At 34.7% G+C, this 24,568-nt stretch overlaps 1 long non-coding RNA gene across 9 annotated transcripts; it reads right to left on the reverse strand.

The window, feature by feature from the left end:
- Window positions 1-1,147: 1,147 nt before the first annotated feature.
- LOC103932628 lies at window positions 1,148-16,914 on the reverse strand. 9 transcript variants are annotated; one of them, XR_007254361.1, is made up of 11 exons: window positions 16,732-16,914; window positions 16,051-16,088; window positions 15,855-15,931; window positions 15,278-15,349; window positions 14,904-15,009; window positions 14,676-14,740; window positions 13,525-13,598; window positions 11,227-11,260; window positions 8,347-8,432; window positions 2,724-2,871; window positions 1,148-1,162 (listed from the first exon to the last, which is right to left on the reverse strand). It is a non-coding gene; the product is annotated as an uncharacterized LOC103932628 (long non-coding RNA). The 9 variants fall into 9 exon arrangements; XR_001951816.2 differs by lacking the exon at window positions 1,148-1,162 and having other exon boundaries at window positions 2,616-2,871; XR_001951818.2 differs by lacking the exons at window positions 1,148-1,162; window positions 2,724-2,871 and adding an exon at window positions 5,432-5,707.
- Window positions 16,915-24,568: the final 7,654 nt, after the last annotated feature.

Here is a 24,568-nt window from a genome sequence, read left to right on the forward strand (position 1 = left end):
GCCATCCTAAACCAAACCACCCCTAAATACAAGTGTATATTCGCACTGCCGTTTTCTCTTTGTTGATTTGATTTATTAAATATATAAAAGACTACAAAAAAAAAAGGAGTACGTGGAAGATAAAAGTTAATGAGGAAATCACCTCTTAATCATTAGTCTACCACGCTTGCAAGTGTATTCTCTATAAGTGACAAATGCGCAACTTAGAATTAGTACTTGATGTTAATCTTTGAACTTTCTTAGTTAGGAGAAGTCTTTTCGAGGATCCGATATTTAAGCGGTACTCCATGTGTTATAAAATAAGGACACAAAAAAATATATCATTTGCCTCACTTGTATTATGGCATGCAGAGTATTGCTTAAATATCCCATACTTAAAAATGATAATGCTAGAAAGACCAAATTTTTAAACCCAATTTGCAAGTCAAATGATGTCACTATCAGAAAATAAGCACGTTAATCAACACTGAAGTAATAATCGCTGTGATATTCTGGTTCACTAGTAAGTGAAAGGTTTTAGATTTGATTCTCGTCAAAAACGAATTTGAATCACATTATTGCTAGTTCATTGTGAGACTTAGTCCACTTCCCACCCCTTTAGTATTAGTCCACTTCTCACCCCCTTAATATAGATAATATCATTTGTAAAAAAACATTTAAGTAATAATCCAATTAACAGCCAAATACTATCCATCACAAAATTATGTGGTGCAAGTGCAAGTCGTTTGGACATAAATTTGAGTGGGACGTTTATGGATAAAACCTAAGTTTTTGGTCCAAATTATCTCCAAATGATGTATTTAGGAGGTGGGAAAAATAGGAATTTGGGTTTGAGTGTATATTTGGATCTTGCATCCACATCGAATGGATATGAAATGCAATTGGGCTGAGGGGGACAACAAGTTGCAACATCGCATGAAGCGCGAGCCGTTGTCATTCATTGGTTGTCACACCTCTTGGATTATGATCCAATGATTCGCACCTAGCTGCATCTTTTTTTAATCCAACGACTCAATCCAATTTAATCAATTTTAATGGTAATAAAAAAGATCTAATGGCTCGAATTCAAATCTAGTAGTCAAAATAATATTACTAATTAATCCAAATTAGATCCAACACCAAAACTTCTCCAAAACTCTATAAATACCAGTTCATTTTTCACCTATTCATAAAAAAACTCAAAATTACAAACAATTTTTTACATCAAAATGTTCATTAAAAAAAAAAAAAGATTATACAAAAATTAATTCCAAAATTGCTAGCAAAAAATAAATTTGAAAGAAATATAAAAATTTAACAAATTATAAAGTTGAGCATGGAAAACTCATAAAATGACAAGGGATAAAACCCTTGACTTGGCCAATTCTAGGTCAATAACTAGTACCAAAAACAAAATGTAAAAGGGGTTTAGACATCGCATTATATATAATATAAGTAGTTATATTAATCTTTAAACTTTGCAAGTTGAGTGTCTAGTTTTCAAGCAGTTACTTTATGATTATAAAATAAGTAGAAAAACACAAAAAATATATTATTTCTCTATTTATATTATGACAGATAGAATATCGCTTATTCAGTTATTGAACAACATTCACTAGGAATTAGTTAGTTGGGTTTGGAAGATTCAAAGTATGATATTGACAGGCTTCCATTTTATGGTCCAATCATGCGTTTATTTTCTTCCATGCTATAGCAGACATTGACATTAGTGATCACTTTAGACATTTCGACATTGAAAACCTCATACATCATAACAAAGAAGATATTTTGTTTTGCATAATTTTGTCAGCAGGTGACTTTGACAATTTTATTTTATTACCTCGAAATTATGTGCAAGTCATTTTCAATATAAATTTGCGTGGGGACGTTTATGGACGTTTAAGGTCTGATTTGACATTGAAGTGATTAAAGAAAAAAAAGCAAGGATGAAAAAAAGCTGAAGTAAAATTTGTGTTTGGTAACTCTGCTTATTTTCAAAGCCATTGTCATTTTAAGCTGAAAAGTGGCAAAAAGCTGAAGCTACTGCTTCTCTTTTTATCTTTGTTTGCTGCTTGTTGTTTGCTTATTTTTTCTGTTTTATTTATGCATGCTTTCTATTTATATTTTTTCTAGGTAGCTCTTTTATTTGCTTTCTGTTTTTATCTTTATCTTTTTATAGTTTTAATTAGTTATTTTTATTTTACTTTTATTTAATTTTTCACCCCTTGAGGGCAATGTGCGATTTAAGTTTGGGGGTGGGAAATAGAATTTTAGGTTTTTAATTTTTGAGTCAATAAAAATTTTCATTCTTTTTAAGTTAATATCCATAGATGATTTTAAATGTTAGAACAAATGGACATGGTGAATTGCACATTCACATTAACATCGTTTGTGGGGAGTGAGATTGAAACACTTACTTTTAGTCTAAGTTCGTTTTTAATTTTTATTCTAAGTGAAGTAAAGTTTAATTCTTGTTATATATATAGAGTAATAATTGTTCCACCCAAGACTTTGCTTAGTAACCGGGCCAGTCCTATTTGATCAACAGTGATTCTCATGTCAAATGGTAGAGCCTTGGCATGGGGTAGGGTGGTTAGTTGGTTTCGTAGTCTTTTTAGCTCGAGAGTACAACAACATAATCAATCAAGCCGATGTATATTTCATTCAAATTGTTGCATATTGTAATCAAGGTTGGTTAACAACAGAAAATTCAACGATTTGTCAAAAAGGTGTAAGAATCGGACCTGTTTATCAACAATGACACAATCAAGACTTGTTGGTTGAGGATCATCTCCGATGCTTTTTGTGACCCACATCCTGCAAACTCTGATTTGGAGTTTGCTCCCTGGTTGGTAGGGCTTCAGAAGACGAATCGGCATCAGCTCCATCAATCTAGAGAAAATAAAATTTAAAAGCAAATTAAATTCAACATTGAATAAGGTAATTCATTAAAGAATAGCACAGCCATATTTCAAAAAATAAATAAAAGCACATAACGTTAATATAAATGCATACCGTTATGCAAATGTTTCAAAACATCTTTATAAACGATGTTTTTTGTATAACCATGACGCATGTCAGCATCGTGAGCAATAACAATTTTGAGACCTCTTTTTTGAGGTGACCCTGGACAACGCAACATATAGTTGTTCATGAGAAAAAACAACTTGTGATAGAAACAGGTCGACAATTCTCAAGGATTGTCCTTGACTTTTGTTGATTGTCATTGCATAACAAATTTTTACAGGGAATTGTCGTCGTCGTAGAGTGAAGGGATATTTATGTTGCGATGATTCAATAATGATCCAGGGGATATATACTATTTCACCAATGTTGCTTCCCATCATGATTTTTGCTTGCACAACTATGTGGCTCAATTGCGTTACAACCAATCGCATTCCATTACACAACCCCCCGCTTTGATTTAAATTTCTGATTAACATCACCAGGGCACCAACTTCTAAAGCCAACTTGTGCTGCGGCAAACCAGGTAAATCAAGTTGGTTTAGAAATTCTATTGGATAAAGCACATCTAAATTTTCAGAATTTTCTGTTGCAGAAGACATCGAATCAAAACTGAGATAAGTACGGCTTTCGCCAGGCACCATACCCAACACAAAATCGTTTATTTCAGTTGCTGTATCATTTCGTGGTGTCACAACAACTCTTTCTTTTAGATATGACACATCTCAGAAATTTGTTGTGAAATTTGTATACATAGCTGAAACCATGGATTTGATGGGATCTTCATCAAAATGGATAAGGAATTGTTTTGGAATTTTGACCCAGGAGCTTTCTTCATCGGTTGAAGATATAGATCTGGCAATAGTACCGTTTCCAATATCTAATATCCACTTTGCAAAATCAGTGAGTTCTTTTCTTTCCACTTCGTTTAGACCTGTTTTCGAAAGCCTCATGTTTTGCTTTAGGAAAAATATAGTTAAATAGGACCAAAGGTATGAACTCGTCAATGAAGCTTGAACAATGTTAGCAACACTTCCACTTGGAACAACAGGAAGAATTTGCTTGAAATCACCTCCGAAAAGAATTTGTTTACCTCCAAATGGCAAATGGTCAAAGCCTGATTTTGACCCTTTAAGAACATCACGAAGAGATCTATCAAGAGTTTCAAAACATCGTTTATGATTCATGGGGGCTTCATCCCAGACAAACCGAACTATCAATGATTAGTTTTGCAAGATGAGTCCCTTTTTTAATCTCACAAACCGAACAATCTGTGAGGTTGATAGGAATTTTAAATCTAGAGTGAGCTGTTCTTCCACCAGGAAGCAAAAGGGAAGCAATTCCAGATGAAGCCATTGCCAAAACAATTTGATTTTGGGATCTAATTCTAGCTAAGATGGTGGTCCACAAAAAAGTCTTGCCTGTCCCACCATGACCATGCACAAAAAATAGGCCAGATTTGTTGTTGTCAATCGTCTCTATGACGCTGTATTAAACTAATTTTTGCTCTTTGTTTAATTGGCCGATCAGAAATGAGTGCTCTTGTTTTAGTGAGTTAGCATCGTAATTTAACTCTTCTCTCAAACTCCTATTCTTCAGTCTATCCATCATTAGATTGTTCAGTTGTGGCAGGTGATGTTTTGATAAAGAACTATTTGAAGCTGTGAACAACTTTTCTAACTCATACAAAAAAGAATTTCTAAGTTCATCTTGGTATTTAGAAACATCTTGCAGGCCAAAAACGTTAAGCATTTTCTGGAAATGTCATCGCACATGGTCTTCCAATGCGCTTCAAACAAAGTTGATGGATCAGCAATATTGCAAAAGAGCACCAATGTGACAAACAACTACCTCAATTGAAAAGATGACGCAGTGATAACTGCTTCTAACATAACACTATTCCATTCCCTATCATCTCCCAATAAACCAAAGGATGTACATGCAGCTTGGAATGTGGGTTCAAGAACGTCTTTGACGGTCTTTAAATGGTCAAAACTAAAGCTGCCTTTATGGTAGTTAAGCAACAACCTCAAATAGTATAATTCACCGGCAGTAGGGTGAACATACGTAACCCTACCTAAAGATCTACCTTGTTTTCTACAGCTCCATTGTTTTCTATCATTTTTCCAAACATTCTTGGTAGGAAATTCAATGTAAGATAACTTACGTGCATCAGAGTCTTGGACATTGGTTTCAAACCATTGTGTTAACATTGTTCTTTCGAGATTAGGGTTGTTGATAACATAGTTGAGATCATCGATCTCTCTAAAAACAACATTTTGGTCAAATGGAAGGTGCATGGACAATCTTTCAACCGATGGTTCCCTAAAATGAATGTGAAACTGTAACAATCTCCAAACAGCTTCTTAAGGGCATAAATATCTACAATTTAGATAAGCCACAATCTCATCAAACTCTTCATCCTCAAAAACAGCTCTAGCCCGATCAACGCCTTTAGTTATGTACTTAAAAAGATATTTGATGAGTGTTGATTAAGAGCATGATTCAACATTTATATGCGCTTGATAATTCAATAATAGCTCACGATTATAAGGGACAACAAATGCATTATCACGCTTGATTCCATTTTTCAAAACAAACATATTTTCTATATCCCGACGCTTATAAGCAACGAAACCATCATCCGAAAAAGTGGTTTCACTTGTGAAAGCTTTTGGAAATTTTTTTGAACATTTGTTTTCTTTCATGCATGGTGAAAATTGATTTGCAAGACCACATAGCCCATGGATCATGTACTGTGAAACTGCATCATACCCAACTTGGTCAGAATCTGTATCAAGAAGCTCAGCCGAAATAATAGAATCAATATCGTAGGGAAAGTGACATTTATAATGTTTGTTCACCCAAAGCAAGATATGACAATGAGGAAGACCCCGTTTTTGGAACTCCACCATGTAAATCACTGTTTTTAAATAAAGAATGCAAAGACATGAAAACAAAACGCTTTAAATATGTAATAAGAAGATAGATAAACAAAGAAAGGGAAAAAATTGGCCAAGAGCTATTAACTAACTAGATTCGATATCGCCAAAAGGTTTCCCTGATTTGATGAATTTAATCATATGATTAAGCTTTGCTTTAAAAATTCTAGAGACTATATCATGCCTATCTTCAGCTCTACAACCAGGTTTATAACCCAAATCTTCAATAATTTCAGGCCATTTAGCATTGCAAGTGAAAGTGATAAATAAATCAGGATTTCCAAAGTGACGGCATATGGCCATTGCATCCTGATAATTATTTATCATCTATCTAACGCTGCTAGTAAACAAAGTTGGCAAAATGACTCTCTTGCCAACAGCAGAACTGCTTGTATTTCTTGCTTTTAGCGCTTCATGAATTCCATTAAGACTTTATGTTCTTAAAGAATCTTGATTTACCTTGATGAAATCTAACCTATCTTCTTCAAGCGTGGCATATGCATCAACTAAATATTGCTGAAATAATCTGCCACCTTTCAACAGGGTATCATTGTGTCCTGGTCTATCCTGAATTTGATAAGCTAGAAACGCTCTCATTGAAACTCCCTTAGTCTTTGGTTTTTTTCCCTTTATAATCTGGATTCCAAGGAAGGCCTTTCTTATACCCATCTTCACCGTAGGGGAAAAGAAGAGGATATTGTAGTGCCATGTACTTAGGATGTAACTTTGTGATTCTTTGTAGGCCATTCGTCCTATGCTCTACAATGATATCTCTTTCAGTGTGGAATTCACCGATATCCCCAACTATCAAGCCACCTATCTTGTCAGACACGGGCAAATTATATTGTGCATCATGATTGCCCCGCGCACCGTATAAATGTAAACGCAAATGACTTGTGGACCCTTCATCAATCATATCTCTGGCGAGCCTAAAAAGCTTAACAACCTCATTACACTCGTCTAGCATTTTAATAAGGCCATCAACAACATGATGGTCGAATTTTTTAACCGCTTCTAATCCACCAAAACAACCAATACGATTACTGACTTCATTCTGAGTGTCATGGATGTACAGTTGTGCAAATTTAGGATTTTTGCCCACCAAAGGCACTAAAGGACCCATCAAATAATGTACGTGACCATTTATCTTAGAAATATAAGGACCCCGACCCTTGTTGATTGATGCATCGACTTTGGCTCCCATTGATGTTAACGCCATCATTGAATTATACGATCTAACAATTGTTTTAAATTGCAAGCAGCTTTGAGAATTTTTTGGGATTCAACAAATGATCCAGATAAGGAGGTGTGGGTTTAACACGTGGGAATTTTACTTTTTGACTCATGCAACACACGGTGAACTGCAGGGCAGAAGTAGATGGAACATTCTTTGCAGACTGTTCTGTAGACCAAAACAGAGCACCGCAGTATTGACATTGGCAATTTCTTAAGCCAAAATCAACATATTCTGTATTAATCCCTATAAAAACAAAGATTAATAGAAGCAGACATCAAATCAACAACCTTAAGTTAACTAATGGAGAAAAGTGAACTTTTGAAATTAGCGAGAAAATGAGAACAAAGTTATGTCGAAAGACTGCATACTCTTTATTTTTTTTTTTTTTGATAGTTGGCTTGCCCCGTTATTAGCGGGTTCATGCTAGAATGATTGGTTTGAGCATCAACGGCTAACAGATTGCACACATTTGCACGATCAGCAAGAAAAGGCGGCACATAAATCTAATTAGAACTTGTCCCAGGTTCGAAATGTGGGCTAAAAACTCCATGGATGGGAAAATTTTGTTTGAAAGCTGATGCAAATGTTTGGGAAGGGTTGTGTTGGTTTTTCAAAAGTGAGAAAGAACTTGAAACATCATTATATTGATCGTCGTAAGCAGTGGGAACATCTTGCAACTCTGAATTACTGAGATCACCATCCGCAACAAATGCAGGCAAATCGGCACGTTCAATTTTAACAGCCCTCGTAGGTCGCCCTATTCGTCTAGACATAAAACTACATAAAGGGCAAAGAAAACAACAGAAACAGCAGCAGTTCACTCTCTAATAAAAGCAACACTCCAACCAAATAACCATCCAAACCAAATGAAATTAGTAGCGAACCATGACTCATTAAAGCAAAAGGTAATTAAAAAGACAAACACATTGTAAACACAACAGTAAAAACACAATCATAATGTGATTAGATTAGAACAAATAACAGAGAAACTTAATTTACGGCTGTCTCTCTGGACAACGTTGTTTCCCGTTGCAACGGTAAAAAGTATGGATAAAGCATGCAATGATTTCTAAAAAAACAGCGATAAAGAGCAGCAGCATAAATATCAAATAAGAAAGGAACCACGATCCAAGAAGGATTCATGAATGATTGCATGTTCAAGGCCACAAAAAAGCAAAAAGAAACGAAGAAGGTGATGGTTCTTTAAAGTTGCAGAAATCTAACCGATATAGAGACGGGATTGCAGCTACGCACAAATCCAATTGAGCAGTAATACAGGACCGGAACAATTAAAATAGTAGTTATAGAACCTACAGAAAGAAAGAGAATATATAAACACATATACAGTTGGAACGATGTATGTTTCAATACTTTAAAGAAATGACATGCATCAAACGGTTTTAGGTTAGAAAAAAAATGCATTGTCTTAAATAGAGATGATTAGAATTTAAAACGTTTAAATTTTGTTGTCGGTTGACTAATTAGATGCAAAAGTGAAAGTACATGAACAATTTAACACCGCAAACACGAATAATACAAAATCACAATTGATCTAACAATAAAAAAGCATATAATGCAAAACAATAAGAACATGCAAAACATTTTTGGTTGATCTTACAATAGGTTAACAGGATAAACTAAATCACTAGATACTGCAACACTGAGAAAGTTTGAAGATTAAAGTTTGTGTTCACCATGTCTGTTTTCGTAGATGTTGGAAAATATTTTCATTAAATCTGTTTATGGAAACATAGAAACCCATGATGCGATTCCATCACTTGGGATAGCACATGTTCACCAAGAATCCAACGTCAAACTAACACTTTTACATCACAAAATATCCATCACATTGGAGACACTTATCAACAGGGTCACATGAACAATCATCATTAAGATTTCATAGGTTAATTTTTTGTATTCGCCAACTACATTTCACTTGACAATTTTAGCAATACTTAAGACAGCATAATGAACTTTTGCTCTAGTTTACAAAATATTGACCTGTGTTATAAGCAATGTAATAAAATATATATAAAATGGTGTGATCTAGTTGCATTCTTTTTCAGAAAGCTCTCAATTTAGACTCTTATGAAACGTTTAATTTGATACAAATTATTAATAAAAGAAATACTCCAACATGTTTTGAGTTTAAGTACGACCAATTAACAATGCCAACTCATCCATAAGTTCAATAATTCTAATTAGTTTCATGATGCAATTTTTATATACTTATATGAAGAAAAACGAACGGAGTATGTAAACCAAATTCTTAGTAAAAGAATTAGGTAAATCTAATCAACAACCACTAATCAAATTATAAAAGGGAGATATGAGTTTTTCTTGCTTCAATAGAAGCACCAAAGTCAAAGGTTTTTATATGCATTATGAGAAAAATTCATTAGGGCACCAAAAATCATAAGATTAAAGTTAAGGCAAAAAAAGTAAGAGGCACACAATTGAAAATACTCAATGATGAGAACGGCAGCTCACTTAGAAATCCAAAACATGAAAACAACAACTGCCTTAAAAGTGTATAACCACCAAAGAAGCATTGGCTAAAGGATCCTATCAACAACAATACAAATGGCATACAAATATAAGGAGAGAAACATAATTCCAGCACAATAAGGTTATTGCCTTCAGAAAGACAGAACTGCAGCAAAAAGGTGAAAAAGAGAGTATTAACAATACTTTATCCTTAAAACGATAAAAGGGTCAGCAGAAAACATTCATTAGTGAGATAGAAGTGTACCAAAAAGTTGCAAAAAAACGTATTAACAATACTTTATCCTTAAAACGGTTAAAGGCTTAATTGTTTACAGTATCGCCCTTATGACCAAACAAAAAAAGTTTACATTGCGTTTATCTTATCTAAAACCCATCCCGTCTTTAGACATTTAAAACCCAAACGGCCGTTGCAGCAAAGGCAAGCAAGAGCAACAAAAATCCAAGTTTTTTCCAGCCACTAAAGTTGTAAATCCCACTGAAAAACCCCAAAAAATGTTGCAAAGGTTTTTTATCCGACAAAACCTTTTCTTTTGGTAGATTACTACGATTTGTAGGTGGATATGTGGTATGGACCACCAACTTGTTTTTGTTTGCACCCCTACCATAAACACGCAAACCCATTCTTGTTTTTTCTATTTTCACTGCTCTCTTTGTACTAGGTCCCGGAGCAGTGTCATAATATCTCACTAATGTCCCTCGATTTTGTTCATCGTGTCGAGCCTTAACCAGTTCCCTTAAATTTTTTACCAACACTCCTCCTATAATTTGTTGCTCTCTTCGATCAATCTCGTATACCATATTATTCACCCTGGATCAAAAATTAAATACAGCGTTAATATTTATGTTTTTTTTAAAATATCTTTTAACTTGTATCTTGAAAAACAACACCGTCAAAAATCTTAAAAACTCAGATTAATAAAGTAAATGTAGAAGATTTGCAAAACTTAAATAACAAATATAGAAAACAGAACCAAAAAGCATTTTGACAGTGTTAACTGCAAAAAATGAGTGAGATTCACAGTAAGAATTCAAACCGTCAACAAACGGATTCAATGAACTAAGACTATAACGCATCAATTGTATAGTTAAGACAATTTTCACACTGATTGAAATACATCAGAAGATTATGTTTGTATAAGGATCCCTGAACCAAACATTATATGGATAAGTGTCCAACTTGACTAAAAGATGTTTATTCTAATTTTGGCACTTGATTCCATTGGAACGACATATATAGAAATTAAAAAGAAAGTCAGATACCCATAACTAACAGAAACAACAGAGTAATTATAAAGATTGCAGGAGCCCTTTAGAAGATACTCCAACCAGTTTATTTTGCTTTACAAACAGAGAGAGCAAGAAATTTTCAAAAAAATAATAGAATTGCATAGACATTATTTAAACCCAAAAAAACAAAGTACTATCGGACCTTTGGACAATCAAAGGTGATAGAGACAACCAAGAATGAGAAACAAAGCATGGGACAAACGTATAATATAAGACGAAGAAACCAAAGGTTCAATTAAAAAAATTCTAAAATCGCACTGGCTTAAACGGAAAGCATGGGGAAACAACGTATCCAAGTTCAAGACATACCAAAGGTTTGATTGAAATGTATGGCTTAGAACCCCTACATTAAAGGCAGCAGCAAACAAAGGGTAAGTCTCAAAACATCAACTTTCACATTGTTGCCTACATTTGACCAAAGATAAACGCACAAATTTCCAAACAAAGCAAAACCCAAAATGAAAACGAAAAGCATTGAACATATAATTTAGTTTTGTTATTAGATTCTCTAAATCTGCAATTTAAACCATTGTAAAGATAATACCACCGACTAAGGGTGGCAATCACAAAAATAGAATCCAGGTAAAATTAAAATACATGAACAATCCTCAATAGTGAAACTGCAAGCTAAATCGATTAAGTGATCTGAAGATCAACTCACAAATTTCCAAAGCAAAGCAAAGAAATTGAAACTGTGTCATGAAAACTAATTAAAGTTCATATAATGTGATCGTATCTTAGTCTTACTGCATTGTATGTGCAATAGGAATTTAATTGCCCTTCTATGCCATGGAGGGGCGCTGAAAGATTATTTTATGGAGTTACTAATGACAAATCAGGAAAGTACTCGTGGTGTTTTCTTCAATAGGCGTGCAGCAGCCAAAGGTAAGATGATATTTATTTCTTTTCAAATGGCTGCCATATGATTGTTTTATATACATGTCCATGGATTATATAACCTCCTATCAAATTTATTTTTCCTTTTACTATTTCTAGTTCCTTGATGGGTTTTGTTCCTTCATGTTTTGTATTTGCAGCTCCTTTCACTACGTTTAAGATGATGTCTTCTTATATTCCTCTAGAAGAATCATATTTGCAACATCGTTTGTCATTCTTGAAGAAAGAGGAAAATACCAGTCTTAAAAAAGGAATTCTAGTGCCACGACTTGCATGTTGAGAGGGAGTATTGATCCAACAGGGATTATGGAAAAGGATAAAATATATGTCAAATGTTCAAGTTCTTGTTCAAGTAGCTAACTTCCAAAGCACAAATGTTGAAATTCCTTTGGTTGAATTTAAATTTTCAAAAGGTGTCCCTCAATGGAGTACACATTTTAGGTACCAATGGATCTCATGGCCCAAATAAACAACTCAAAATCTTGACGTATGACTCTTAGGCCTAGTCAAAGGATCTTATTCCATATCCAGATGGGTTCTCTTCAAAAACCAATCTCTCAGTTATCCTTTTCTTTTCTTCTTTCAAAAGTCAAATCAAACCAGAGTTTCACAGATAATTTATACCCAGAAAAATAAAAAGGAAATTTCGTGTATTTCAAAAATGAACATCGGGTCGATGTTGAACCTTTAAAATCTATAAACCCAGCGAATCAAATGAGCAAAGAAAAAGCAATCGAAATCCTACTGTTCTGAATTCATTCTTCTGTTTGCTAATCTAAAGATGAAGGGAAAGTTTTCATAAGAAGCATGATATGCAGCTTTTCATGGGCATCGCCACGATCCTCTATTGAACTCAAATAAGTCACGTCATGCAACATATATTTACTCCATAGCCCATACAACAAAATTCCACACAGAATTAGTTCCCAAGGGGGCATACACAAATCTACCAAATTGTTTTTTTTATGAAACTCATATCTAATGTTTATGCTAGTGTGACTGGGAAATTGCTGATATAAGGTGAACCTGGTGTATGTTCAAAACAAACAATCATCGTGTTTGAAATATGGGTGTAAACTATTAACTTCTGACCTATTATCTTTTTGCATTACTATGTGCAGTTAAACATCTGCAAGAACGTTTTTTGTTGGAGGAAGCTGTTTTAGAAGAGAAAGTTAGTTCTTTCAAAGTCAGATTCTAGTTTTTAATCCTGTAATGATTTAGATCAATGGGCAAAACTGATTTTCTAATATGTGATGGACTTGTCATTTCTCTACTAAGTCATGTTTTCTAATGATTTTGATCAATGGCTGATCGTCCAAATTGCAACAACATTCAACCTTAGGGACTTATGTAAACTTGGCACAAAAATTAAAAAAAAAAAACAAACAAACAAAACAAAAAAAAGCAGTCATTATACCATGGCTTGTCATTTTTCAACCTATCGAATTCAAAGGAGCACATCTCTAATTCAACATATCCAATTCATATCAGCACATATCGAAATTCCAGTTCAATAAACTACATATCCAAATCAATTCAAAGTAAATACCTAAAATTCAACCACATATCCAATTCAACAACATGGCTAACATTGAAGAACGTGTCCAATCTTTAAGCACATTTACAAAACAGGTTTAGAACACCATAAAATCCTCTTAGCAGCAGAACATAAACATCAAAATCCAACAGAAAGACGAAGCAACATACCAGTTCTTTATCTTCCATGCTGTTTTCAGGTGGATATTCCTAACTCATCCCAAAAAACCATGCATATAGTTCACCTGCAAGCATCACAACCAGAGTTCATGAAATTTCCCAAGAAAATAAATCCGTTAGCAATTTAGAGAAATTGGAGGACCAAATCATATTAAATTTGAGTTAAATGAGCAAAGGTACACCAATTAAGTGAGATACCAAACACATTTTGAATCTATGAAATAGAAGAAGAATTAAATGAGGACCAAATCCTTTTCCTCTCCCTTCTCTCTCTCTGTTTCAATTGCTTTCAAATGACAGACAAATACAACCACCATACATGAAATCACATTCTCGGTTCTCCCAAGAACTAAAGCTGAAAAACAAAGTAGACTTCCAAAATCAAAATAATTTATTTTACCATCCTCAACGTGCCGGAAACCCAAAAGAAAAAAACCAGAAATGAAAGCAAAGGGAATAACTTCGATCAAAATTGGACTTAAAGCACTCAATTCAGTGAATTCATTAATCTTCTATCCTTTTTACCCTCGATTTTCTTGGAAACCAAACAGAAAATTAGAAATGAGTTAAACACTGTTCAAAATGGAGAAAAGCGCCAATTCGCTATCACTGAATTTGTTATATCAAACAAACAAAATGAATCCAAACTCAAAACAACATTAAACATAAATATTCAAACTTTACTACGTTTTAGCTCTCTAATTTACTCTCAATATACACGAACAAAGTTGAGGATTCGCTTTATGATAGCCATGCAACTGAAATCACACAAAATCAACAAATCATTGAAAAAAACACTCATGGAGTTCTGATTAAATATGTAATTATTGGATCATTTGCTTCTACAACAACTTAAGATGTCATTGAATGGGAATGAGTTAGGATTTTAGCATTTTCTATTAAAGGATATCAAAGTGGAATGGAACATAATAACAAACAGCCAAAAACCAATAACAAAACGGCTGTGCATGAACACCACGTAGTGTTGTACACAGGCGCACTGAAAATATTACCAATTATAAGGCATAAGTGAACCTTAAGACGTAGCGAAATTTGACATAAGCTAAACCAATAGAGAAAAAAAATATGGAACCCAAATTTAAAAAAATCCAACGCTTTGTAGAGAAAGATAGCAGCTTTACCTCCCTCCAAGAACAGTAATCGAAATTCCCCCACTTGGGTTTGTTGGGTGGTGATGGTGATTCCGCTATGAGAGAGAGGTGGAGAAAATGGACAAAAATCTTAGTAAGCAACAAATAAAAATCACAAGTCATAACTCAAATTCAGTTTTCCATTAGCATTTTTTCAAAAGAAAACCATTAATCACAAACATATGTAAAAAAACAAAAGTTCTAACAATAAAACCGAACCCTGAGAAGTTGAGCTTCTTCACAGCAAGTCAAGGAGGAGAAATGGGCCTGAGGGACATGAGTTCAGTTAGTTTGGAAACTTTGGAGGCAAAAGGGCACTGATGACCTGCAATGCATTTCACCGAATTTTGTAAAAGAGGGATGAGAAAAAATTAACAAAACTTTCAATATCTATATTCTTAATCAAACATATATAAGCAAAATTGGTAGAAACAAAAATAGGCGAGAATAAAACAATAATACAACAATAAAACTCAAAAGAGATCCTCAAAATGCTTCAATTTCAATGAAAATTTTTGAACTTGTCAAATTAAAATGCTACGGTTCAACAATCTGAACTTCACTTATACCAAACATTTTGGAATAATACTTACCTTCTAATGCAGGGAAAGGAGAGAATAATCCATACAAAGTCCTACTTATTTCCAACTCCAACGCTAACCCTTCTGCATCACCGTTGTAAAAAAAAACGTATTATAGTTTGATCAAATACTGCTATGCAGTAGTGTAGCTATATGAAATAGAGATTTTTATCACTTCTAATTTGCAAAACTTTTGCTTACATTCAGTTCGAAAAAGCTTTATTATATCATACATAGAATTTTGCAAAAGTTGTCAAATAATTACCATCTAAACATTGAGAATAACCCACATCCACATAACACAAAATTTTATAGAAAAAAGGACAAAGAGATGAGTGACCAAACCAATATGATGCAATCAAATCCCCTTGTAGGCTGCTGAGAGATAAATAAATGGCGTTGCCAGAAAGATTAAATGCATTCTTCAAACTATATAGTGGTTGTTTGGGTGGAAGACGGTACGAATGGACTAATTTTCAATCAAACGGATTTATAAATGAAAGAACAGAGTTCAGATAACGAAATGCAACACGGTAAAATTCAAGATCACGATTTAGAGGATTTGAACTATATTGTGTTGAAAACTCACCAAAGAGCGACGGTTCCAGGGTGGTAATGGTTAGGGGTCTTGACTCCTCCAGTTGTGGGTGCAGATTTTATTGCAGCCTATACAAAATTAAAACAATTAGCAACTTAGATCCAATAATCTGATTGTTTCTAGGGAAAATTCGCTTGCAATTATTAAATCTAATTTTATAGACATTAGAAACCCAAACGAAACACACCTTGGTGGCAAGTACGTTCCCTTTCTGCAATTATTTTCCTGGAAAAAAAAAAATCACATGCATATTTATACACATAAAAGGTTGCAATGAAAAATACGAACAAATTATCTGCTGACGAAACAAAAAAAAATTAAATACTTCACTTAAAAGGAAAGTTAACTCCAGCGACAGAATGAAAATCTATATGTTCAACACGAAAATAAATGAAAAAATTAAATACCTCACAATATATGCAATAGTTCAATGAATTAGAGACTTAAGACCTATTAAAGTTGCTATTCTTTGAAACACAGCAGCATAATCATTCAAGTTGATGCATATTTCAATCAAACTGATGTATATTTCAATCAAGCCTCATTAAAAATAGAAAATACAGCAGCACAAAGCATAACAAAAGCTTGGAGAAGGAAATGGAACCTGCAATTAGGTTTCTTTGAGAAGAAAAAATGGCAGAACAGAACCCAGAATCACAAAGACAGAGACAGAATGGAGTGAGTCGGAGGATACAGCAAGACCGGACCTTTCTACCAGGGAAAACAATAGACTGCCGATGAACTAAACCTCCTAAAACTATCTATGTCAACTTTAAAGAAGGAAAAAAAATATCTATGACAATTTGAAGAAAGCAGATGGTAAATCAAACAGTAAACAATGAATTAAAAACAATAAACTCATCCATACCTGTAGCTCTCATCTCTCTCCAATCCATCAGTCCCTCAAAGTCACCCAGACTTCCCTCAGTCACCCTTTCCTGATCGGCCAACCCCACAAACTGCACACAACCATGCCTTCCCCCTCATTCTCTCTTTCTTTCTCTCTCTCTCTCTAAAATCAGAGGAAAGCCCATAAGTCATGGCAGAGGACCTAGATAAATCTCTCTGTCACTGAGTCGAAAGCCCTAGCACCCATCTGTCTCCAATATGTCAGTCCCCCTGTCTTCCCCCAACCACCCGAAGCACAACCATCTCTCCCCGAGTCAAAATTGGCGGCCCTCACTCTCTCTCCATTCTGTCAGCTCTCATCTCTCTCTAATCTGCAGGTGACTTCTCTCTGTGGGTGATTGTGTGCCCAAACCCCATTCCCATCCACCCAATACAATTCCAACCAAGGAAATAAAATCCCATCCGGAGCCCAAACCCACAAAGCCCATTTTTTAAAAGAATGGCATGCTCGTAAAAAAAATGAAATTCAGACCCAAACACTGTTCATTTCTACAGTGCCAATTCCAATGCTTTCTTTAGACTAAAGTAATAATTTAGGGTAAATTACACTTTACCACCTCAGGTTTGGGGTCGATTTCAATTCCTTACAATATCTTTAAAACATTTCACTTTCATACCTCAAGTACTCTTTTATTTCAATATAATACATCTGTTAAATTTTTCATCCATTGGTTTGTTAAGAGCTGATGTGGCTGCCACATTTGTGCCACATGGCTGCCACATTTGTGCCATGTGGGCAAAAAAATATTTTTTATACATTAAACAATAATAAATTAAAGAATAGTTTATTAAAAAAAAAACAAAAAAAAACGCAGAAACCCATCCCTTCCCCGCAACCCCCCACCGCTCTCCTCCACTTTGTTCACCTCCCCCACGGATCCATGCTATCGACTTCCCTCTCTTCAAACCTTGCGCCCCCAAATCCCTAAAATCCTCAAAAAACCCTATTCCCGCAACAACTGTCGCACCCTTCGCCCATGACCTCCAAATCGAAATATCCATAAAACCTAACCCCAACTCCGCCGCCACATTCAACCCGAAATCCTAGCAAGCCGAGACGTGCAAGGCATCGGATCCCACAGAAGAACTCACACCCAACACCCAGAAGAACTCAGACCAAAATCAAGATATTGGCCGGGCACAACCTCGAGCCAACGCCGTGGCACTTCTTCTTGCCAAAAAACCTTCACATAGCCTGCTGCTATAAAAACAACGAAGTCCCTAAATGACCTCGTCCTCCGTCGTCCCACTCAAAAGCCCCAAAATGCCTCGAGTTCTTCTGTTAGATCCACCACAATCTGGAGCCCTGGGCCCAAACCTGGATTTCCGTCGCCCATTTACAGACCACCAAGCAATACAGGGCGTATCGCATGGTGATTGTTGACGGGAGGCTGTATGTGGATTTGTACTGGGCTTGCGTGTAGAGCCGATATGTTCATCATTTGGGATTTTCTACAGCACATTGACAGGTATCCAAAAAAACTCACACCTAAATCCCGACGCCCGAGACCCAGAAGAACTCACACCCATATCCCATAAAAGAACTCACGCCTGACCCCACCGTTTGCGTCGCTCTGTCAGAGGTGCGCATGTGCACTAGATTAACCAAGGCGGCGGAAGATGGGTTTTTGGAGATCATTCGAGCTGATGCGACGAGGCAAGTGAGGTTGAGGCACCCCGGGGTGGTGCATGTGGTGCAGGCTCTGGATGTGAGCAAGAATGCCATGGCAATGGTGACTGCCAGATCTGTCCATAGTGTGCAGGCGTTCGCGACAGAGGCGGAATTGCCGGTTTTGGAGCACCAGGTGAGGGGTGCGCACGATAAGGGGTAGGGTAGGGGGTTGCGGGGAAAGGGAGAAAGGATAGGTTTCTGGGGGCTTTTGTTTTTTTTTTTTTTTTTAATTAATATATTTAGAAGATTTAGGGTTTTTAAAAAAAAATTAAAAAATTGTTTTTTTTTTGCCACGGGGCACACATTTCGCAGCCGCGTTGTGTCCACGTCAGCACTTAACGGATCAATGGATGGAAAATGTAACAAATGTATTATTTTGAAATAAAATAGTACTTAAGGTATGAAAGTGTAATTTACCCTATAATTTACAGTTGAAAAAATTTTGGCAAAATTGAGCACAAATTGGGTTTTGTTGGGCTTAAAATCAAAAGCCCAAAACATTTGGTCTGAAGGCCCATTACCGAAATCAAAATATTAGTTCGGTTTTGCTTTTCCAACCTCTTTCACAAACAATTTTGGTTCGGTTTTGGGACCGACCATTTCTATTCGCTATCAGTTTCAGCCACCCCTAATTACAACAAGGATTGTTTTTCCACTGTTGTTTTCTCTTTGTTAATCTTTGATTTATTAAATATAGAAAAGAGGAGTATATGGGTGATAAAAGTTAATGCAGAAATCACACCTGAATAATTGATCTACCATGCTTGCAAGTGTATTCTCTATACATGAAAGAGGCACAACTCAGAATTAATACATAATATTAATCTTTGAACTTTCAAAGTAATGAGAAATTTTTTCGAGTATCCGATATTCAAGCAAGTACTTTACATGTTATAAAATAAGTGAAGGGACATAAAAAATATATTATTTTCTCTTCTCGTATTATGACGTGCAGAATATTGCTTGAATACCCATACATACAAAAAACTTTCTTGAGTAGGACATTCCTCACATCCTCACAAATAATGTGAGGAGCGTGCATTAGTAATGAGTTAGTCGGGGGTTTGGAAGATTCAAAGTATGGTATTGACATGCTTCTATTTTCCGGTCCAATCAGCAAACTTTAGTTTTATTTTCTTCCATGCTTAGTTCCATATTGGACATTTCGACATTGAAAAACTTGACCATAATAACAAGAAGAAATTTCCATAAATTCATCAATACGTGACTTTAACAGTTATGTTCGAAATTATGTGGTGCAAGTGCAAGTCGTTTGGACTTTGGACATAAATTTGAGTGGGGGCGTCTATGGATGACTTAATGGCCATGCAAGAACCTTGAATCAAAGTTTGAATTTCTTCAATACGATTCATATTTTTATGAAAATATCCATAAAATTAGAGAAAGATATGGAAATGAGAGTGAATATATCGGAGAAACTCTTGAATTTCAACTATAATCGACAGATTTTATCGATATTTCTCGCATAATAGTTAAATATCAAAGAAACTCTTATATTTCCTTTAAACCAATGTTTGACATTCCTTAAAGCTTTGTTTCAAATTTTCATCATTTCCATCGAAAACAACCGATATCAATATCGTTCTCAATATATCTATCGATATTTCCACAAATTTGCATATTAATATCTTTACCTATTTCCTTAACTAAAAGTAACATGCAATAATTGGTTCCATGTCAAATTAGTATTAATAAAAATTGGCCAGATAAAATGTATTTAGATATCTGGTGTTGGTTCCAATATATATATTCGTGATAAAAGTTGCATACTATCTGTGTTTAAAAAAAAATGGAATTAAATAGTTTTAATTGAATGAAAAATAAAATAAAAAGGGTAAAAAGTAGGAAATGGGAGAGAAAAGTGGAAGAGTAAAACTATGGTCACATGTGAGTAAGGGAAGAAAAACAACAAATTTTTTCTTTGCGAATTTATATTTCAACTCATGATTTTATTTGTGATATTTGTATTGAATTGTAAATAAAGAACCAAATTGTTTTTTCACCATTGTAAATAAAGAACCAAATTGTTTTTTCACTCTTTTTTAGTTGACAAAGAAAATTTTGTTCATAGGTAGTCTAGATTATGAAATAATGCAGTTTCAATCGTTTACCACATTTTTTTTGTTCTCTTTTTATAATATGGATTTGTACCTTTACATGACCAAAAAGAAAAGAGAGAAGCAAAGACAGCCGCTAAATATTTGATGTCACAAGAAGGAGATTGATTTATTAAATATATAAAAGACTAAAAAATGGAGGAGTATGGAAGAGAAAAAGTGAATGCGAAAATCGCCTCTTAATAATTAATCCACCAAGCTTGTGAGTGTATACTATATAAGAGAGAAATTAATTCACCAAGCTTGTAAGTGTATACCCTATAAGAGAAAGATGACTACTCGGAATTAGTACATGATATTAATCTTTGAACTTTGTAAGTAGGAAGAATTTTTTTTTTCAAGTATCCAGCATTCAAGCGGAGTGTTATAAAATAAATAGAGGGGCACGAAAATTATATCATTTTCTTTACTTGAATTCCAATGAGTTAGTTGGGGTTTGGAAGATTCAAAGTATAACATTAACCGGCTCCTATTTTCTGGTCCAATCATACTTCTATTTTCTTCCATGCTTAATTACATGATATAGCAGACATTGACATAGTGATCACTTTGGAGGACTTTGAAAACCTCATACATAATAACAAGAAGAAATTTCGTTTTGCATAATTTCATCAACACTTGATTTTGATTTATTATCTTGAAATTATGTGCAGGTTGTTTGGACATAAATTTGAGTGGGTCGTGTATGGAGGACTTAATGGGCATGCAAAAACCTCAACCTAGCATGCAATATTAACTCGTAAATAACTAACCATTTATATCACTACACGTATTAATTATGATCAAAAAAATAAAATTAAATATATTTGGATCGATTCGGTTAACCACATCTTAAGAATTTTGAGAAAAAATTGCCAAATTGATTAAGGTCGGTATGATTCTGTTTAACCATAAAAAATTTAAAAAAAAAAAAAAAGGGAAAACCAATCCAAACCAAGCCGCCGTGCGGTTTGGACAGTCCACTCGATTTTATTTTTAAATGGCCAGCCCTAGATAGAACCATTCAAATTAGAACTTTACATACGTTCGGTTCTTCAAAGAAGAGAGAAGGAAAGGTACAGAGAGAGAATAATATTATAAATCAAATATTATTTGTTTTTAATTAAAAATAACAGTGGGACCTGCAATTAGCATTAACTTTTAAAGCATTATTACTTGGAGGGAAAGTCCTTTTAAACTCGCTTTTTTAGGGATGAGGATCCTTTTTATGGAGATCCTGAGGATCTTCATCTTTTAATTCATTTATCGTACTTGAAGGGGTAGTGGCGACCGCACTGGTCAAATTAGGAATTTGAGTTTGGGTGTGTATTTGGATCTTGCATTCACAACAAATGGATAAGAAATGCAAGTGGGACAAGGGGGACAAGAAGTTGCAGTAGCACGTAAAGGGGGAGCGGCAACCCCGCTGGTCAGAAGAAACTGAATAGAAAGATTAAGTGCGGGCGGAGTCACAGCAAGCCCAGCTTCTACGGCTGAGTTGCGGGAGCCATGTCATTCATTAGACGTCACATCTCTTGGATTATGATCCAGTGATGCTCGCCCAGCTACATTCTTTTTAAATCCAACAGCTCAAATCCAATTTAATAATTTTTAATGGTAATAAAAAAATCTAACGACTTAAATTTAAATTTAACAGTTAAAATAATATTATTAATTAATCCAAATCAGATTCAACATCAAAACTACTCCAAAAAAAAAAAACAAACAAAGGTTATACAAAAAACTAATTCCAAAATTGCTAGCAAAACAAAAAAAAAAAAAAAAAAAATCAAAGAAATACAAAAGTTTAACAAATTAGAAAGTTGAGCATAAAAAACTCACAAAATGGCAATGGACAAAACCCCTGACCAAGTCAAGGTCTAGGTCAATAACAACTTGTACAAAAAACAAAATAAATTGTAAAACACGTTGGGACATTGCATTATAATATATAAAGTAGTTATGGGAACGAAGGAACCAAACTTGTATGATTGTATCTCGAGCTGATACAATATGGTTCACAAGGCCAACATTGTTTGCATGATTTCCATCATTCTATTGATATTGTTCTCCTCCAAACTAGTCTTTGCCAATGTTTCCGAAAATCCAAAGCACAGTTACTCTCTCTCTCCCTCTCTCTCTCTCTCTCTCTCTCTCTCTCTGATGTATACATTAAATCATTATTTAACATATACATGTTCGGTAACTAATGATGTAGTTCCTTATCTTGCGATTGCAGATGATGCAGAGAAGATCATCAGTAGGTCGCGTCTGCAAATGAAGATTATTCAGGCAATGAAAATAGACGTAATAGCTCCACAAAGTCCGTCAACAGGTTCAAAAAAGCGTTAGGTGCTAGTTGGGCGGCGGACTGGGATCTAACGCCTAGGCAATTAGGCGGTGCCTAGGCAGATTTAAGTAAATTTATTATATTTCATGTAAATAAGTGTCTATTTATACGTAAAATATGTATAAACTACAAAATAGAATAACATATATATTATGAAGTATTGAAACATAATGAAAATATGGGGAACAAACATATAATGTGTGTTCATTTATGTATTCAACAAGTCTCTTACAATTTATTAAAAAAATAATATGCAAAATGAAATTTATATATTTTCTGTCTATGTGAGTTGCAACCTAGGCTGGTCCAAACAGGTTAGGCGGGCACCTCAACAAGTCTAGGTGCCTTTTATATTTTTCTATATTTAATTAAAAGCTTCATGTTGAATAAGAAAAAAAAAAGGTCAATTACATTTTATCACCTCAATTTTGGGTCACGTAACAAACTCATATCTCATCTTTTGAATATTGCAATGTCATAGATTAACTTACAAATTCGTTAAAATATCAGACATTTCGCTTTCTTGCTGTAAATTTGTCTATTAACTACTGACCTAACAGGCACGAGCCCCTTCGCCTAACTGGATTGAGAAATTAATTAAATATTAATAAATTTAAAAAAAAAAAATTGGTTTGAACAAAATTAAAACTAATGGAAAAAAAACGCTCTTTCTCGCTTTCTCCCACTAAACAATTCTCTCCACATTCCCTCAACTCCCGCAAACCCAACCCCTTTGTATTCAAATACCTAGTTGCATTTGAGGAGGAACAGAAAGAGAGAATCTTCAGGTCAACGCGGTTTACGACCTAGTTTTCTTCGCATTTTCCAACCAATTTTCCGGCCAATTTTGAATTTTTTTTTTCTCTAGAAATTCCAGATTATTAGCTGTGGAAATTCCTCATTGACAATGTTTGCAACTTTTGGGGATTCTGAAGAGTGATTTTGATTGGTTGTTTGCTTGGTTGGGATCGGGGTTGGGGTGGGAATGGGTGAAGGATGAGGGAGGTCGACGAAATTCTAGAATGGACAGAGGAAGCGTATGTGATTGGGTGGGGTTAAAAGGTGGAATGTTGTTACGACCCACTCCAAATTTTCCATGTAATTTTGTCCTTGTTATTGTAGATTGACCAAAATGACCCATAAAGATATGGGTTGTCTTTTGTTGACCTGGTGTTTGTGGCACATGTGACGTATTAATTAGTATGTTCTTGTAATTCTCGTCACTTCGAGCGGATGAGCACAAACGAGACTCAAATCGAACTCGTAATGAAGAAATTTCACTCATTTTAAGTTTAAGTGCAAAATGATAATTGTACACCCGCTTGGCTATAAGGTCTCTTGAATGGTAATTCAATATTATGCATATAGCAAGGAGTGTACCAATGGTCTTAATCAGGTTGGATAGACCTGAAGTTGTTGCTAGATGGGTGATTTAGGTATAAAGTTAGTGTGCAAAGTAGCACATTCATTTAGGCAACTAACTTTTACACATTCGTACCTCATAACGTGTTTAAATGAATTCGGTCACATGTATAAGAACCATGATTCAATTAACTCATATTCGATGACAATATCATAACATTATCCATAAACTAAAACAAACACTAAACTTGGACCCAAGAACATAGAAAACTATTCACAGACTAAACCGAAATTT

This window comes from the organism of the source record quoted next, unplaced genomic scaffold (assembly GCF_019419815.1).
Source record: "Pyrus x bretschneideri cultivar Hongxiangsu unplaced genomic scaffold, Pyrus_bretschneideri_v1 Contig7, whole genome shotgun sequence".
Taxonomy (NCBI): domain Eukaryota; kingdom Viridiplantae; phylum Streptophyta; class Magnoliopsida; order Rosales; family Rosaceae; genus Pyrus; species Pyrus x bretschneideri.